Source organism: Chiroxiphia lanceolata, chromosome 5 (assembly GCF_009829145.1).
Source record: "Chiroxiphia lanceolata isolate bChiLan1 chromosome 5, bChiLan1.pri, whole genome shotgun sequence".
NCBI lineage: Eukaryota > Metazoa > Chordata > Aves > Passeriformes > Pipridae > Chiroxiphia > Chiroxiphia lanceolata.
Window position 1 is genome coordinate 57,145,039 of NC_045641.1, and position 17,714 is coordinate 57,162,752.

A 17,714-nucleotide genomic window follows, 5' to 3' on the forward strand; every position below is an offset into this window, starting at 1 on the left:
GAGATCAGCTTTGTTTTCCACTCTTGTCTCAAATAGAAAACACAGAAGAGATTGTTTCATAAAAATTAGAAACAGAACCTTGCCCACAAATATAAAAGAAACTGGAAAACACACAAAACACTTTGCATTGTTTTACACCTCCTATTCTTTTACTCTGGTGCTTTTGAAGTATTCCTAATAACAGTTGTATTTGCTGTAGTGGTGCCAGTGCCAAACAAAAACAGGACCTTACTGCACAAGGCATGGTATTGACATGAAGGGGTAGATAGTTCCCACCCCAAAGGGTTTGCATTTCCTGCAGTGAAGACACCGGAGCATGGATCGTAGGAATTGACTGGGATCTTTGGGGAGAGGAAATCACAATGTGTGGGTTTTCCTGAACATTTCTGACAGGGGTTCCTTCAGGGAAGGGAAGGGTGGGCTGAAGATTGAGGTGGAGTAAGGCAGTAGGTTAGGAACAAGAGAGAAGAGGATGAGAGAGAGAGGTGGGAAAGAAAGGTGAGAGTAAGTGACTGTAACGGGAGAGAGAAGTGATCCCTGAGAAGTACGGGGGCTGGGGCTGTCACAGACAAATCTGGCAAGAACAGAAAATTGAGTGAAATGCTGAAGATCCCATCTTGGACTGTTTTTGCAACTGCCCTTACTGATTTCAGTCTCTCCCAGGTTTTTTCTCTGCAGTTGTTTCTAACGTCTTTGGACAGGAAAGTGAGCAAGGACAGGAAATGCCACCTATATCTTAATACAGGCAAAACAGAGTGTCTACCTGGGGATTCCCCCCATCTGGAGCTGAGACTAGAGGCAAAACTGATGCTGTGGCATTCCCTTAAGATCTCTGATCCTGCTCACCACACTCAAGAAATTCTGATGGGACAGAGGTTATCTGAAACACCAGCACTTTCCATTGATCTGAGATCCTTGTGGTTTCCTCCCTCACTGCCGTTGCCCTTCCCATGACGGTGGTGTCTGTGCAGGATGAATTTGATCTGCCATCCTCCCTCCTCCTCCCCATCAGGAGGTGCATACTGAATTTTCCCTTAGCCTGCACATGATCCCTTTAAAGGCATGTGTGACTGCCCCATCCTCCCCATTGTCACGTCTGCTCTACTCTCACCATCAGTCCAGGTGACCAAAACAGGTACGAGCATGGAGGCACAGTCATCAACACCTGTGCTTATGGGTGAGAACCACATGTGCATCATCCTGCACACGGATGTGCATGGCCCAAAGGCTGGGCGTGTTTCAAGCATGAGGCTCAACATACTATTCTCTCTAGTAGCAGGTTGGGTATGTCAGTATGTTTGGCAGTGAGTCTGTAAGATTTTGGTTTTTCTCTTGGGTGAAGAGAGCAAGAAAAGCTCCTTTTTTCTTGTAGTTTGGGGTCAGGGTGTTTATTTGCTACTGGATGTGATCCAGTAGATTCAGTGTGTCTCTGCGCAGAGAGGAAACAGCAGAGAGGAAACAGTCTAGGAGGTTCCTGGAATGTGTGGAAGATAACTTCCTGACACAGCTGGTGAGTGAGCCAGCAAAGGAAGGCGCCCTGCTGGACGTGTTTTATGTGAACAGAGAAGGACTTGTGGGTGATGTGGTGGTCGGAGGCTGTTTTGGGTACAGTGATTGGTTTTCAGTTTTCGGAGGAGTAAGGAGGGGGCTCAGCAGAATGGCTGCCTTGGACTTCCATAGGGTAGACACTGGCCTGTTTAGAAGGCTGGTCGACAGAGTCCATTGGGACACGGTCCTGAGGGGCAAAAGAGTCCAGGAATGGTGGACATTCTCCAAGAAACAAATCTTAAAGGCATAAGAGCACTACAAGAAAGACAGAGATGCCAGTGCGTGTCCAAAGAAGGGCGATGGAGCTGCTGAAGGATGTAATGCACAGGTCTTATGAAGAGCAGCTGAGGGAGCTGAGGTTGTTTAGCTTGGAGAATAGGAGGCTCAGAGGAGACCTCATCACTCTCTACAACTACCTGAAAGGAGGTTGTAGTGAGGTCGAGGTTGGCCTCTTTTCACAGGTAATAAGCAATAGGACAAAAGGAAATGGCCTCAGGTGCATCAGGAAAGGTGTAGATTGGATATTATGAAAAATTTCCTAGTGGAAGGTATTGTCAAGCACTGAAACAGGGTGCCTAGAGAAGTGGTGGAGTCACCATGGACATGTTTAAAAGACGTCATGCTTAGGGGCATGGTTAGTTGTGCTCTTGGCAGTGTTTGGTTAATGGTTGGACTCATTGATCTTAGAGGTCATTTTCAACCTAAATGATTCTATGGTTCTATTTATTTTTACTTGAAGACATGAGGTTTCTTCCTAGTTACAGATCATAAAGGCATACAAGATGGTGGATAGCCAGCAAGCTCCCTGCCTAATAGCTGCATTGGTGGGGTGTTACACTTCTGCAGGGAATGTTACAGCAGATGATGAAGTGGTTTGATGGAGACTTGGACTCTAGCAGCAAGACTCAGAGAACATCCAGTCTCAGAAAACTTGCAGAATGTTTCAAAGAAAGTTTGTTTTTTTCAGGAAGGTCCTTTAGCTTTCCCAAAATATTTTTACTTGTAGGCAAAATTTGTAAGCATTCTTTATTTTTAAAACAGGGTTTATATTCTGCTTTTGTCTGCAAGGACTCCAGCACTGTTGATGTATTTATCTTTTCCCTCTTAACACTTGCTGTTCCTGGAACGTCTCCTGCTTAGCAGCTGTTTGTAGGTGCGGTTTTTTTTCTCTCCCATCATCATGTACCTTTCCTTCCTGTTCAAGGCATCCATAAACCTCTTGTAGTGACATCATAGCTGTTCCCATAGCAACAGATTATGATACTAGAACAGAGGATAATATCAAACAGGAGGAGGAAGAGATAAATTATGGTGTTTGTGTGTGTGTGTCTGAGGGCTTGATTATATTCCTACATCTCTTCCGAGGATGTTGTCTGCCTAGCTTCTCCTCTGTTTATCTTATGTGCCTTTTAAAGGTTAAGAAAATGTGAAGGAAAAAAAAGATCTGGAGGTCAGAACAATACAGACACGTATTTTTGTGGGTCTCTGTGTAAACCTGCTAGGCTGAGATTTGGTTTTTTATCTCTGGTAGCTCTTCTATGTCTCCTGAGAGTAGTCTGGAGAAAACTTGGAGGCACAACAATCCTGTGGTACAGCTTCACTTTTATTTTAATTACAGATTATTTATAGCCCCTAGCAGCTGGTATCCCAAGTCAAGGATCTCTGTGCTGCAGATTTTTCAGAAGATGGACAAATGTGGCATGGCATTGCCTCAGAGAACGCGCAACCTGTATTTGAGAAAGGTTGCAACAAGTGCTCAAATCAGCCAGAGGTGGTGGTATGTGGAGAAGAGGGAGAAGTACCCAGAAGAAGGATGGATATTGGAGGGACTGTCATCTCTAGACTGCTCCAGCCTGCCTAGAGAGGGTCATGGAGGAGGCGGTCTGAGCCTCATCCCAGTGTTAGCTTTTCACAGTGGTGTTTCTGGATGAGCTGTGTCAGTAGTGGGCCAGGGGCCTGGTTTGCGACCATCTGCATGGTTCTTCCATGGCTTCAGGCTGTCCCTCTGACAGGAGCTGACAGCAGCAGGATTGCAGAAGGGCAAGTGTCCATATTGCTCCATACTTACATTGGTAGGAAGGCTATCTGTTTGCTTAAAGTAATAGGCTGAAGGTGAAGAATGTCCAGTTAAAATGCATGGGGTTTTATTTTCTCCTAGGCAGCACTTAGTGTTGGCAAATTCCAAATGGTTTGGTGAGGATTTTCAGCAAGTCTCTGTTTTGCCTCCAAACGGTGGTAATTTCTGGCCATCATTACTACTTTCCTATTTAGATGTTTGTCTTCAGAAACTGGAAAAAAAATTCTGAGAAAACCCTATTGGATATCCTCATAGTGGATATCCAATAGTGTGTGTGGAACGTTTAATCTTCCTCTTGTGACAGAATTTCTAGGGAGTTAAATAACTAGTCTTTAAAATACCCGGAGTAGGGTCGTCTCTAACATGGAAATCTCTGGTGATGCACTTGAGCACCTTAACGTTGACAAACAGTTTTGATCCCATGCTGAGGCACTGTAGTGCCCCGGGGGGAATGCAGAGGAGGGATCTGAGCACAGCAGTAATATACAATTGGCTAGGGGAGTATGTAATGGGGCTCTTTCCATTACGGGAATTCAGCGCCGTGCTGCATGATGAGCCCTGGGTCAGCAGCGGAGCAGCGCTGGGATTAGGTGATGCCCATCCTCCAGCTCCCAACACAGCAGTGCACAGGAGCTTTCTGGTGTCTGCAGACTGCTGGTGGGCTTGTACAAAATACGTGTGAGCACACAACACCTTGACAGGAATGAATAGCTAGGTCATCTTCATAGAAGCTTATTGGGAGCCAGTAGGGACCACAGAGGGCTGGTTGGTTGTGCTTCCCCTGCACAGCACCTGAATGGGACGCTAGCCCCAGTTTCAGAGCGGGCTGATGGCATTGTCCTGCAGGGAAATGCTTCCATGATCAGGCCTCAGGGTGATGAGGCTAGGGAAGCTGGAACAAGGTCTTTTGCAGTTGGAAGAGAGATCTCAGCCTTTATGCTGAAGCCAAATTGAAACAAAAGGACAACTTTTGGCTACGGGCAGTTTGTGGACAGCATGGAGAAACACAGGACCTCGTAACTCCCTCAAGGCATGTGCCTGCAAAGGAAGTGGGGATCACATTTAATGATGAGTACAATTATAAATTCCTTCATCTCTTCTAGCACTATCACTGGCACCACCAGAAACGTACCTTCCCACCTAACTCCCCCTCTGCATTCTTTCAACATCAGAATATTTGTGTATTTAGCAGGTGGAGATAAGAAACAGGTTGCAAACCCCATTTTAAAATAGCTGCACCACCTGACAAGGATGTGTGAGACCCAGACACAAGCATACCCCATTGATGGTGACAATATTTCTCTTGAAGTGTCATTTTCTTATCACTTATCTGTGGCTGTGAGCACCTGGGTAACAAAAGTGCACCTTCCAAAAGCCTGTGCTGCCTGAAAGCACGTGCGAGTCAGAAGGGACTGCAGGTGCTGTTATTGAGCAGTGTGTGTGAGAATACAGGTGGAAGAGTGTATGTGTGTATATGTGGGACTCTTTCCATGTTTGCAGGCATGTGTAGGAGGGTGCACATATGTTTGTATGTGGCTTCATCCTCTATCTATGGAAAGACAGCATGGGCCTGATTCTCCGTAGAACTATTACACCGTTCTCTCAACAAATTTCATTTGTACCTGGGCTCTTTTCCACCGTGGGGAACGAAGAAGGGAGATTTATTATAAATATAAATTAGGCTTTATGTGTGTTTGTGAGCTGTCTTAGCCTGTACAGGAGGAAATATAAACAAGGTGAATGCAGGGTGTTTATGTGGAGCAATGCTGTGACAGTGTATGTGTTGGCAGGAGTGCTGTCTGCAGTCTCTGCGTAAGAGGTTGTGTTGCCAGTGTGAGTGTGGAAGACTGTAAATCACTGTGTGTTCAGGAAGGGACACTGCCACTCTGCCTGTAAAAGGCAGGAAGAGATTTTTGAAGCAGTGTGACTTTTCAGACTGAACAAAAGGGTTACTAGAAGTCCAAGCTTGAGAAAAATATCATCCAAGGCATTTTGACAGAGGGTGATCTGTAATGTGCATCCACTAGCTCATCACCATCCTGATCCAGAACAGCTGCATGACAGGCATCTTTCATGCATCTTCTCCCAGTGCCAAGTTTTGGTGGCCCAACTGGACCAGTTCTTGGATATCTCTTCAGCTCTGCTAATGTGTCTCAGGTCTGTCCTCTGTATCCTCTGTTATTTCAATCTTGTCTTAGTCATGTAGTATAGTTGGGCTCTGTATGCAAATACAGTATCCCCTGGGGAATCTGTATCCCTTTAGATGTGTTTACCATATCACTCACAACGTATCTAATGCAGGTGAGACCACCTCAGTAAAGTAGCTGTGTCTTTTCCAGTATCCCTGCTGGTCAGCACCTGAACCCTGGTTTTGTTCTTGCTCAACTGCAAACTCAAGCTGCAGAGTGTGGAGTTTAGGACTGGGCTTGGCTTAAACGTTATTTCATGTTCCTCCAAAATCATTGCTGTTTCCCAGAGGAGCACTTGAGTCATTATCAATCCTTGCATTTCCTTTCAGCCAGGAAGGGTTGAAGGGGTTTCAGGAAGAGGGTACTTTACAAGGAGATGTCTGCTTTCCCTTGCCATGCCCTGTCGCAAACAGACACTGAGACTCCTGCCAAAAAGCCACTGCCTGCAGAAAATAAAGTGGGAGGGAAAAAGAAGATGGGATGTGAGTGAATGGCAGGAGAGGGCATAATTTCAGGTGAGGATGCCTGATGCTTTTGCTACCCGTTACAATAATGCAGATGCTTTTGGTAACAGGGATGGTGAGCTAGGAAACATGTTTGCTAGCCACAGTTGTTACTTGGCATCACTGGAGCAAGTTGCAGGTCCTGGTTTTTTTGTTTCATTGTTGTTGGTACTCTGGTACTTGTCTCTTCTTGTTGTTGCAGGGCTTGTGAAGGGAATACTCCTTGGGTATTTGGAGTTCTTTCTTCTGTTCCTGGCAGCCTCTTCTGCTCTGTCGCCCCCTGTCTAGCCCAACCCTGTCACGTTCAGTTGTGCTTGGTTGAAGGTGACCAGCCCTCCTGAGGTGTTCATGACTGAGGATGTAGCACGAGCATCAGGAGCATACTGACTTCATGTGGGAACTGAAAACTTCATGTCAGACGTCCTAACCCATGGGCCAGCAAGTGTGGGGACTCTGTGGTCACCCTAGGGCTCAGGATGAGCTGTGGGGGGCCGGCAGGCATGTGGGAGAGGAAGACCACAGGCATGGTTGCATAGGTAAAACACTCTGTGGCTACCATGAAATACTTACTGAGAAGATGGATATTGGGAGTTATTTGTCTGAGGCAAGGGAATTGGGAGCCTCTCCTGCTGATTTCTACCCTCCTGCCTTGCCCTCCAGGGATGTGGGGAGGGCTGTGGGGAACAGGTGCTCCCCATCCCCTGCTCTGGCTGTCTGGGCAGATGGACCGCCCGCCGGGCTGCCTGCCAGTCAGCCTGTGGAGCACTCGTCCCCTTTTCAGCTGGAGGTGGCAACCCAGCAGCACACGAGAGCTGTGAAATCTAACCCTGTGTTGGGACAGGCTGCACTTAAGCCCCATGTAAGCTCTAATTTGAAGGCTTAAAGGGAGCTGAACTGTGACACTGAGTGCTGTGGCTGAACTTCACCCTTCCTGAGCTGTGACAGCGTACCACAAGGGCAACCAAGGGGCAGGACAGCCTCTGCATTCCCAGCAGGGCCAGGAACCTTCAGATGGGTTTCTTGCTTCCAACAGAAGTGTTGGATTTGGTCAGGTTTTAATCTGTAAATGTGATTAATTGTGGCTGGCAGTTCTGACCTCTGTGGTTTGCACTGTATGGCCAAAGAAGTAGTTGCAGTAACAGGCCTGTTCTGGCAGTCCGGCTCGTCTCCATACGTCTAGGTATGGTCATCCCTATAGTTCTGCTCTGATAAGTGCTTTCCATTTCCCAAGCCTACTCATTGCTTCTCCTGGCAGGCAGCAGGCTCAGCCTGTGGCTGGTAGCAGATAACAGCACCCCTGTGCCAGGCTCCTAAAGGCCACATAGCCACTATGCTGGGCCTCTGTTGGGAGAGTCCCCCACCTCCCTCTTGTAATTGTGTCCCCTTCTGTCCACACTTACTGTCTGCTCAGGGATCCCTTTCATCTGATGCCCCTTGGGGAGATACCTGGCTCCCCACACTGCTGGAGTGGGTGAGCTGCCCAGCTCACAGGCAGTCACAGAAGGCTGAAACTTGCTGTTTCTTCCTTTTTCTTTGCAACTGTGATCCTTGTTTATTTATTTGTAAGAACTGTTACTGCGTTCACTTAGGGTTTCTTAAGCATGAGATATCTATTTCAGAGCCCTGTCACTGCTCAAAGCACAGCCATAGTTTTAGGAAAGCTGCAGAGTGTGCAATGCTACACCTGGGCGTGGGAGGGAATTTTGATGAGGGGCATATCTGTGCTCAGATAGCTTCTGAAGAAGATGACCCCCAGCATCATGCCTGCTGTATTGCTGGGAAGCACATAACATGCATCTGTGTGTCCGTACTAGATCTGTCTGCAGATGTCCCTGGAAGCATCCTATGGTGTCCTGTCCACCTTCCTCCACCAGTCAGGGCTGCAGGACTTCGGTCAGTATGCCAGAGAAAGTATCACTCATGTTTGTCAACCTTTACAAGAAAACAGATTGTGATTAAGTCAAAGCTAAGGTTGTAGCACATGCTGGAGGCTGGAAGGTAACTGTAAATCCTAGGTCTCATTTGCACAAATGCATTTGGGTCCAATCCTAAGGGCATTTTCCCTTCCCTTACTTACGCCTTTGTTTCAGAAATATGTAAATTTTGTTTGCATTTATTTTTTCAAAACACCACAAAATGCGGGTGGGGGGCTTTTAAATTATATTTGGTACATAAGGGATAAGGAGTATTCTGGGTGCTTCACAGGGTAGGAATCTGTGGATGGTTGTCATTTATGTGTTGTTGATGGGGAACACTGAAGAGACTGGATACACCAGGAGAGTAGTAATGATTTTCGCAGTCTCATACTTGTAGGTCTGCTACTTGGAGACCTCTCAGCTTTCTTCTGGCCCAGCATATGAGACCTCACAGAATGGGTCGTGTTTCAGGTGTGAACCTTACATGCAGGGTCATCTGGTGGATAAATGTCCTGTCATGGAAGGGGTGTGGGCTCTGTGGCAAGGTTGCCGCAGGAGTGGGACGTGATGCTGGCCAGTTAGGCTCCTTCCAGGGCAGCAACCTGCAAGATGCCCCTACTTCTCTGAAGCGGCCATCCTTTTTGTCCATGGAGCAAAGAAGAGGGACTTGATTTATGTCCTGAAGATGTGGGAGGTACAGATCTGCCCGAGAGCTCATGAGGAGGCAGTGTGGTAGTGATTCCCAGATTCGCTGGGGGTCACCAGTGATGGCACATTTATGCTGCTGAAAGCCTTATCCCTAGCAAAGGTTTCGTTTATATTTACTAGCTGCTTACCAGATCTCAAAATTGTTAAAAGGAGCAACAAACAAGCTAAGACAGCCTGCAAGGCAGGGATGAGGTTGGGCTACCCCACTGTGGCTCCCTCTGGGCAGGCAAGAGGACCATGCTGGAAAGGGTGCATTATGGGAGCTCTGCACCAACATGGGTCATGCAGTGTGCTCTTGGTGCTCTGTTCCCAGAACTGCCAGTTCAGTGTCTTTGCCCTGCACTGACTCTCTAGGAGGAAGGAACCAAAGAAGAGTTGAAGGCTTGTCCACACGGAGACTGGCTGCTGGAGGAACCCCGCCAGACCTGCCCTTACTGTGGGCAGAGGAGAGGGAGAGGTTTGTGTCCTCTCCTGCCTTTTAGCCAGAAGGAATTCATGTGCTGGGGGGCTTCCTGCATGCTCCCTTGCTACACTGATGGGTTTCATGACACCACTCTTAGCACCTGAGGATAGGTGTGAAAAGGGAGGAGGTAGAGGAGTAGGAGGTGGAGGTGGTGTGAGTTAATACAAGACCCAGTGGGAAGCAACAGCAGGCAGTATTATTTCTGTGGTTTGAGCCAAAACTTTCTCTCTCTCTCTCTCTCTTTCTCTCTCACTCATTAAATTACAACTAATGCAAGTAGCATTGTGAAGGAGGAATTTGGGAACTGTTGTTCATCATCCAATTGCTTGTAACGAATGTGCTGCTCAGTGCCATAGCCCATAGCCTAGCTGAGAAGTAATTCACTTGGTATTTGCAGGCATGGCATGCATGCCATAAGAATTCCACTGTTAGCATTATGCCAGCATTAGCTAGGGGATATGAAAATAAATGATGAGCTATTGTTTTTCATGATTAAGTCCAGGCTTTTCGCTCATCCTGCTTTTTTCCTTCCTCCATCTGTGAAAGGAGGGGCCTCTGTTCTTTTCACTCTCAGAGCAGGCAGGTTGTGCCCTCGCTCATCCCAGCTCCCCCATCCCCCTTCCAGACCAGCACCCTTCTGTTGCTCCCTCCACCTGTCTCCTCCTGGGTTTGGACATCAGTGGCAGCAGTCCTTTAAATTGCTATAGGATAATTCCACAAAATAATATGACAATAGAGGGGACCTCAGCATTCTGTTTTGGGTCTACAGAGCTGTTTTGGCCTCACCATCCCTCAAGGGGACCAAGCGGTTGCACTGGCAGGATCAGACTGTGGTGGTAAGCTGGAAATTTGGTACTTTGAGGTCATCCACAAGCCTTAAGTGGCTCTTCTATTATTAAAAAAGAGGGAGAACTCTTGAGGCAGCTTTCAGTCTGGATGTGCAGGAGCAGAGCTGAGCAACCTCTGCTGGGGTCTGCTGGCAGTGGCCAGCACTTAAAAGGAGTTCGTAAGACAAACAGGAGACATCCGTGACCTGTACTTGGTGAGGGGCATCCCTGTCTAGTCCAGTGGGCTTTCCTGTGTTTCCTCCAGAGCTCTATAAGTGTGAAGATCTTCAACATTACAGGGGGGTGAGGTAGTTAAGTGTTATTTATCCCTGTTTTCTACTGGAGGTGACTGAAGAAGAAAGCATAGCAGTTTCAGAGATGACCCCTCTTTCTGGGATCATCAGTTCATGGGGCTTGTTTAAGCTGGCACACAGACACCCACCTGTGCAAAATAAAAGACTTCTTTGGAAAACTGGGCTTAAATATCCCCATGAAATCCCTGAACTGAGTCAGTACCAGCACTGTACAGGATTCCTGTGCTCTTAATCTTATTCTTAATCAACTAACCCAGGAAGTCTTTCATGTCATTGAGTTGCTGCTCACTCCAGTGGCCCCAGCCCATGTTGGCTGTTCAGCAGAAGGCCTGGCTGAGCTGAAGGCAGATGGCAGGGTAAGAGCTTGTGCTGATCCTACTGCTATTAACTCTACCACTCCTCTGCACAGCAAGCTGCTCTCTTTGAACATCAGCAGAACCATTTTTAAAAGCCCTGCGGGCCAGCCTTGTGTGACAGAATAACTCATTTTGTCAGGGAAAAAGATACCTTGGCAAACTTTTGAGTGGAAGCTGTCAGGGGTAACCTCAAGATGCTGGGAAAAGCAGCCATAGTCTTTGAGGGAAGACCAGCAGCCAGCTGCAGGTGTCATGTTCCCACTTGAGAGGGGACATGTGAAAGCCAATGCTTTTTTCTCCCGCGTTCTTTATTCATCCTCTCCCAGGAGCAGCGTACACAGCGGAGCGTTCTGTGACGCTGCTTTACACGTAATCATGGTTGTGAAATCCAAAGCTGCTGGGTCGCTGTACTTGTCCCACCCCACGCTGTGCTGCCGGCATATCTCGGCACACAGTGACCTTCAGTATGTTGTAGTTATCCAGGTATAGCCCTGAGCTGTGGGTCTCATAAAATGTCTCAGGCCAAGTAACTCCCTCCCCTACCAGCTGCACTTGCTGCCGTGCATGCAAACACACATGCAGTGCACAGCCTTTACCACCAATAGCATGTGGAGCTCTCAGCAGCTCACTTTAGGGCAATTGCAGTGTCCCACGTCTCAGAGGATGTGTTCCTCTGCCTGAGCTCCTCTGCACAGCCCTCTCACAGCTCTTGCAGTGATTGCCAAGGTCCTTTCCACTGGGAAGCAATACCTGCACTTGATTCTTCTCGAATTTTGCAATATGCATAAATGGGGTGGTGGTGACACTGGGCATGAAGCCATCAACTCATATTTACTTATGATCGAAGAGAGCAATTTCGGTTCAGACCTCAAAGGGCAAGCTGCTGTGTGATTTAAAATTGTGCTACCAGCAGAAGCATATGACCTCATGGTATGAAAAAGCAGGAGGAGATTAGCAAAGAAGTAAGCTTATAAGGTACACAAATGTCCATGGGGGAAAAAAAAAAGAAATATTAATAGAAGAGTCAGTTTGTCTGTTTAAGAGAAGGCTGGGGAAGTGACTAATTTGCTTGTTCTGTTGTACATGCAGTTTGATTCAGATGTTCCTTCTTTGATTCAGGCTCCCTCCTTTGCTTTCTGTACCCCCCACCTCGCCTTGGATTTTTCTGCCTTTTAGGAGAGAGCAGGCGAGGGAGAGTGGAAGGACTCAGTGAGGAAGGAGTTAAGGGAATGCTCAGTGGGGATTATAAAACAGCCAGGCACTTGGAAACAGTTAAGAAGAGAGAAGCAGATCTGCCAGGAGGGAGTGTGGCAGTGGAGCCTGTGGTTTATTTTCATGCCTCCCTACACAGTGATGCAGAAGGCTCTCCTACAATGGAGATGGAGGTAACGGCAGTGGGAGTGGGGTCGGTGCTGGGGTGGGGGTGTCAAGGTTAAATGGGGAATAAACTTACTCAGCACCAAGTTGACCAGCCTTCCCACTGATCCTTATTGATATGGTCTGCTCTAGATGGTTGTTCCCATTGTGGGTGGCAGCATGTAGCACCTACCGTTGCCTGAGGGCATGACCTTCTCCTTAGAGGCAGACATCCTCTATGCGTGTGGACATAGGGGAGAGTGGTCTGTGCAATTTTGGCATCACCCTGGGAAGGTCAATGCAACAAACTTGCTGTCTGCTCGAGCACAGTGTGGGCAGGTCTGTGGGTAAGCCTACGTGAGGGTGAGTCGCCTGTGAGGTCCTCTGTGAGCGTGGCTGTGAGTGGGCATCTTGTGAAAGGCCACCTGGCCAGGACGAGCCTTCTGTCATGCTCTGATGTGGTGGCTTTGAGTCATGAGGAGCTGTGTTTTCATTCACCCGGCATTTGTGCCTCAGAAGCCTAGTTGAGGCCTTCTGCACATCGCTTGACAAGGGCAGAGGCTCTTGGTCCTGGGAAGGAGAGGCTAATGCAGACCCCTGGAGGCAATGTGACCCGACAGACCAGGTTACTGGCAGGGCTGTGAAGAGAAGCCAGGTGGCTTCAAGCTTTCTCCATTATGTTCTCCACATGCCTGTGCTTGAGGCAGTAGCTAACCGCTTCCCAGTTTGAGGGACACTGCTGCTGTGATGATGAGTTAAGAAGTGACCTGAAAGCAGGCCCTGCCATCACCTCCTGGCTCTTCAAGTCTCTGTGTAAAAAATCACGGTGTTTGCAGCCACGTGGCTTATGTGGGGCTCTGACCACGGGGAGAACTGCACGTGTGCAACGTGGAGACCCATTTTTCTTGAGGAAAAAACCCAGATGCAACTACTGGAGCCAGAGTGTGTGTGGAGAGTGGGTTAGTCACTCTGCAAGTATCAGGGGCTTGCGGAGGAAATAGCAGGAGTTTGCTGACTAATGCCGATGATGTTCAAGGAGTAAATGAGAAATACACAGGGAAAACCCTCTGTTTCTGAATTTGGAAGAGAAAAAAAAAAGTGAGGAAAAAAAGGAAGGAAGATGTACAGAGTTACTAATCAGCCCCCAAAGTCTCTGACCTATATCTCCCTCCTTTCCCTGGAGCCATTCTTGAAATGAAAAATTAATAGAGAACAACCAGGTTTTACCTCCAGGGTACCCTTTCAGGCTGCCATGTACTGCAGGCTGAGACCAGTTGATAGGACTTTGGAGTCCCTCAGCACGATGCAGAAAGCAGAGTAGTCTCAGTCCAGGACGTTGCAAGGATGTCCAGAGAGACTGAAAGCGAGAAGGTAATCTCCTCTCTGGGAAGGATGGTCTCTGGCTTCAGATGGTTGGGAAAAGGATGTTGAGCCGACATGCTAGGTTAAAGTAGACCAGTAAAGAAGGATAGTCCTTGAAGTTACTGTAACTTTATCAGGGGAAATGGAGGTGAAAAGGAAAAAAAAGTATATCAGGTCATTAGCCCTCTGAGGGTAAAGTTCATTCTATATACAGAATATTCCTTCTTCCCGTTTTTAGTTTTTTAATGAGGAAAGAGAATCTTTATTTAAGAAGCTAAAACTTAGGGCTGTGGACCAGGAGGTTTCATTTCCCAATTCCATTGCTACCTTGCTCTTTAGGCTTGAGCAAATCACTTGGCTGTCTTCTGGGTCCATTTTTATCTCTGTAGGATGTGGATTGTGATACCCTTTGCAAAACATTTTTAAACCTACTGAAGATAGGAAGGGCTACATTTTCTGAGGTGACCAGGGCATGGATATCATGACAATAGCTGTGTGCTGTGAGGGAGGAGGAGGACTGATGCTGGAGGTTTCTGCCTGCACTGGAATAGGCTCTGTGCCCACACAACACACCCGTGGCTTTGGGCACTGCCAGATTCATCCTCCCACGTGTCATGGCAGGGATGGAACCATGTAGCCACTGAGTGCCATGAGGAGTGGTGTTATTACCTACTGTGGCAGCAGGGCTAGGCTAGCTTTGAGGGGATCTGAGCATATGTGAAAATCTTGTCCTTTACTGTCTCCTTATGCTGGATGACCTCAAGTTGGGTGCCCAGGACTACTAGCCTTATTTTATGTATAGGTCTGGATGCATTGGGTTGTCTCTGTTGTGTTCATTCAGAGCCTATCTCCTTAGATCTTGGCGAGATACCTCACTTACTGCTGTCTTCTGTGATAAATATCCTCCATGACTCTCAAGGGCTAGAAGCTGAGCCATCCGAACTGTCTCTGCATGGACTTCTGCCTCTCTAATATTAGGATGCCTTACACAGCTTGAGAAACTAGGTTATATAGCAGCTTTAATGGGGCTTTTTCCAGACACTGATTGACCTGATTCCTCGGACCAGCTGTTTTATTTATTAAGCAAAATAACAGAAAAGGAATGCATCTCCTACATAAATTTGTTTCATTGTGGAGTACGTTTAAACTATTTTTCTTTCATTAATTGATGTGGAGCTCTTATTTCATATTGATTTTGTAGATATTAATTTATGCACTAGGAATGAGGAAGATTTGCCTCTCCATCTAATCCTGTTTCTAGAGAGAGATTTACTTAATGTACAGTGTAATTTGTCTAATGTGCAACTTTGTATGTAGAGTGTACCCAGATTCAGCAGAAACAGTGGGTATAATAAAAGAGAGCACTGTAGTGCAGTGCTTTAAATCCCTCTGTAATTAAAAATACTAAATTAGTCAATGTTAGTGCAGTCAGGAGACATCACTAGCTGAAAAACAGGGATATACAGTGAGAGTTTTCAGTGCAGGACAGAGAAACTGGGTCTGTGTTCCTCTCTCTGTGGATGTGGAATGTGTTTAGGGGCAGAACAGTTCATCATTTGCCAGGAATACAGCTTGGGTGGCAAAGAGGAGCTGTCGGGAGTTACCCCGGGATTGTCCTTGCGTGTTCCCAAGGTGATGGAGGAACCAATTCTGCCAGCTCCCACATTGTCTCACAGTGTCGTCCAGTGTCGTGTGTGTGTCCCGAGTCCAGCACACACTTGGTGGACAGTTGCAGGGTTGGATTTTACGCTCCCACAAAAGTGTCTCTAAAATTACTTTATTGCTCTGAAGAAGGCTGGCACCAGCAGTTGGTTGAATTATTCACGCCCCCCCACCGTCTGTCTTTTTGTCTGTCTGTCTTTTTGTCTGTCTTTCTTTCCTGGTGTTAGCACAGATAAATCACCCCCTGAAATTTTCAGATGGGCTTTTATTTTTTTTTTTAGGAATTTGTGAATCTCCCTGCAGATAATCAGGGGAGGGATCAGTTTATACCAATGTAAGATTCACTAGCTCAGAGTACTGTCCATCTGCCTGTCCTATATCCAGCTTATGACCAGTGCTGCCTCAGTGCCTGACACTTGCTTTCTCTTTTCGAGAGAACAGGAGGAAAGGTGGGGCTTATTCTCAAAGCGAAATGCTATTTGGAATTGAATAACAAGACTTTGTTGTGCATTAAGGTTAAAAATAAATTGATCTTGTTTACCTGAACAGAACCAGGATAAGAAATAAAACTTTAGTTACAGTTTGCATTTATTTCAGTTTGACTTGATTCTGTTAGTGTAGCAATTCGTAGTAGTTTCTTCAACAACTGAGAAGAGAAAGAAAGGTGTATGTTATGGCAGTGACCTTCTGTTGAGGCCATGCAACAGCTTCCCTATTTTAAGACCTTCATTTTTAGTTGTTCACAACTTTACTAAACTTAAACTGTCTGGGCAGAAATTTTCCATCCCAGCCTCAGAATGCGTATTTAGAAAACAGCTCTTTTATACCTCTCTTGAATTTTTTGATGCATGTTAAATATAACAAATGTACAAAGAAATGAGAAAGCAAGCTTCCACATTAACAACTCAGTGATTTGAATGGTATATATGTCGGGGGCACCATTTCTTCTGTCTCCAAGAGCATCAGCCCAAACTTGGCTTAAAGAAATGGTTGTCACCACATCCTCAACAGGCAAAACAAATCTTTGAAGGATTTGTACCTAAGAGTTTCAATTAGGCATTTAAAATTAGTGGAAGCTTTTCACGTTAATCCCTCTGTGCTTTGGTTCCCTGCCCATGACATACAGATAATGCAGTGTCTTACTTTAAGAGGGCATTGTGAAAATACATTCCTTTATGTTTGTGAGACATTCAGTTACTCTAGTGATGCGTACTGTAGGGAAGGCCATGAGTAAATTACTAATTCCATCTGCAGAGCAGAGCGTGGCAGGTACCTGGTAAACAAGGCTTGGGGCCACACCTCAAACAGTGCCGAGAAGATGAAATAGGGACTGGGTGCTCGCTAGGTGAGCACTGTGTATCCTGCTCTACTGGGTGAGGCCGAGGTCCCGTAGAAAAATAGCCTGTGATTATGTGATTAACAGCTCTGCCATGGTACACAGGCAGGAAAGAGGGTCGAAGGTTGCGCAGGCGACCATAAAGCTGAGGTTTCCTAAGCCTTGCGTTCTTGATTTGCAGCTTTAAATAGTCTTGCTTTCACCTTTTCTGTTTTCTGTGTAGTTGTTTGGTCATGGGGAGTGGGCATGAGGAATAATAAACAGCCGTTGCTCCTGGAAGAAGAGACAGGGAAACGCCTGGTGCCATTGACCGTCAGAGAGGAAAAATTCTTGGTGAAGCCTTGCATCCAAGCATTCCATGTAGGAGCATGTGTGACCCTTGAGATAGAAGCACAGGGGTGGAGGAAAAAAGCAAATGAACCAAGATGTCTTTTTTTTCCTTTATGAAAACTGTTTGGTTTATGCTGTTTTTCTGTAATAATGCTCTGTACCATTAAACAGCAATGCCACAAACCAACAGACTTGCAAGTTATTTTAAGGAAGAATAAGATCACACCATTGCTTTTTCTGTGGGTCTTGTGGGTAGGCATTTCCTGGTTTTACCCTATGTATTCACTGCTCTGGTTGCTCCCTCTCCTGGATCCTGCCCTGTGGAAATCCCAAATCATACACTAATGAGACGATCATCTTTAAGCTTGGGAAAATGATCCAGCCCTGACTCACAGGCAGAATCATCCCCAAATCCCTCTGCTTTTGTTCACTTTCTTACACTTTGCTTTCCTCTCATATGTATTCTGCCCTCAGGTAGAAGGAAGTAGTGCTGCCCACAGCCTGTTCAGAGTTGTCTGTGGGAAGTAGCAGGGGAGGAGGAGGCTTTGGTTGAAGGTTTGCAGTAGAAATCGTGATAATGCCACCAGTGAGCAAGCTACTGGGTGGCTGGGGTGCACACATCAGCAGAAGTTTGCCGATGTCACAGTAGTGTCGGCTGTTCCTTCTGCTCTAACTTAGGATGGGAGTAAGCCTGTCACTCCAATGCTGTGGGGGACGTGGGAGTGGAGAGCAAAGATTGCCATGAGCTGGGAGATGCAAGAAAGTTG

General features: G+C 46.7%; 1 protein-coding gene and 1 long non-coding RNA gene across 4 annotated transcripts in view; one reads left to right on the top strand and one right to left on the bottom strand.

Annotated features, from left to right (window-relative positions):
* HIPK2 (homeodomain interacting protein kinase 2) overlaps positions 1 to 17,714 on the top strand; it is a 140,538-nt gene that overhangs the window by 7,690 nt on the left and 115,134 nt on the right. The window lies entirely within an intron of this gene.
* Positions 16,893 to 17,573, bottom strand: LOC116786750. Its single transcript, XR_004357073.1, has 3 exons — positions 17,387 to 17,573; positions 17,174 to 17,265; positions 16,893 to 16,995 (listed from the first exon to the last, which is right to left on the bottom strand). It is a non-coding gene; the product is annotated as an uncharacterized LOC116786750 (long non-coding RNA).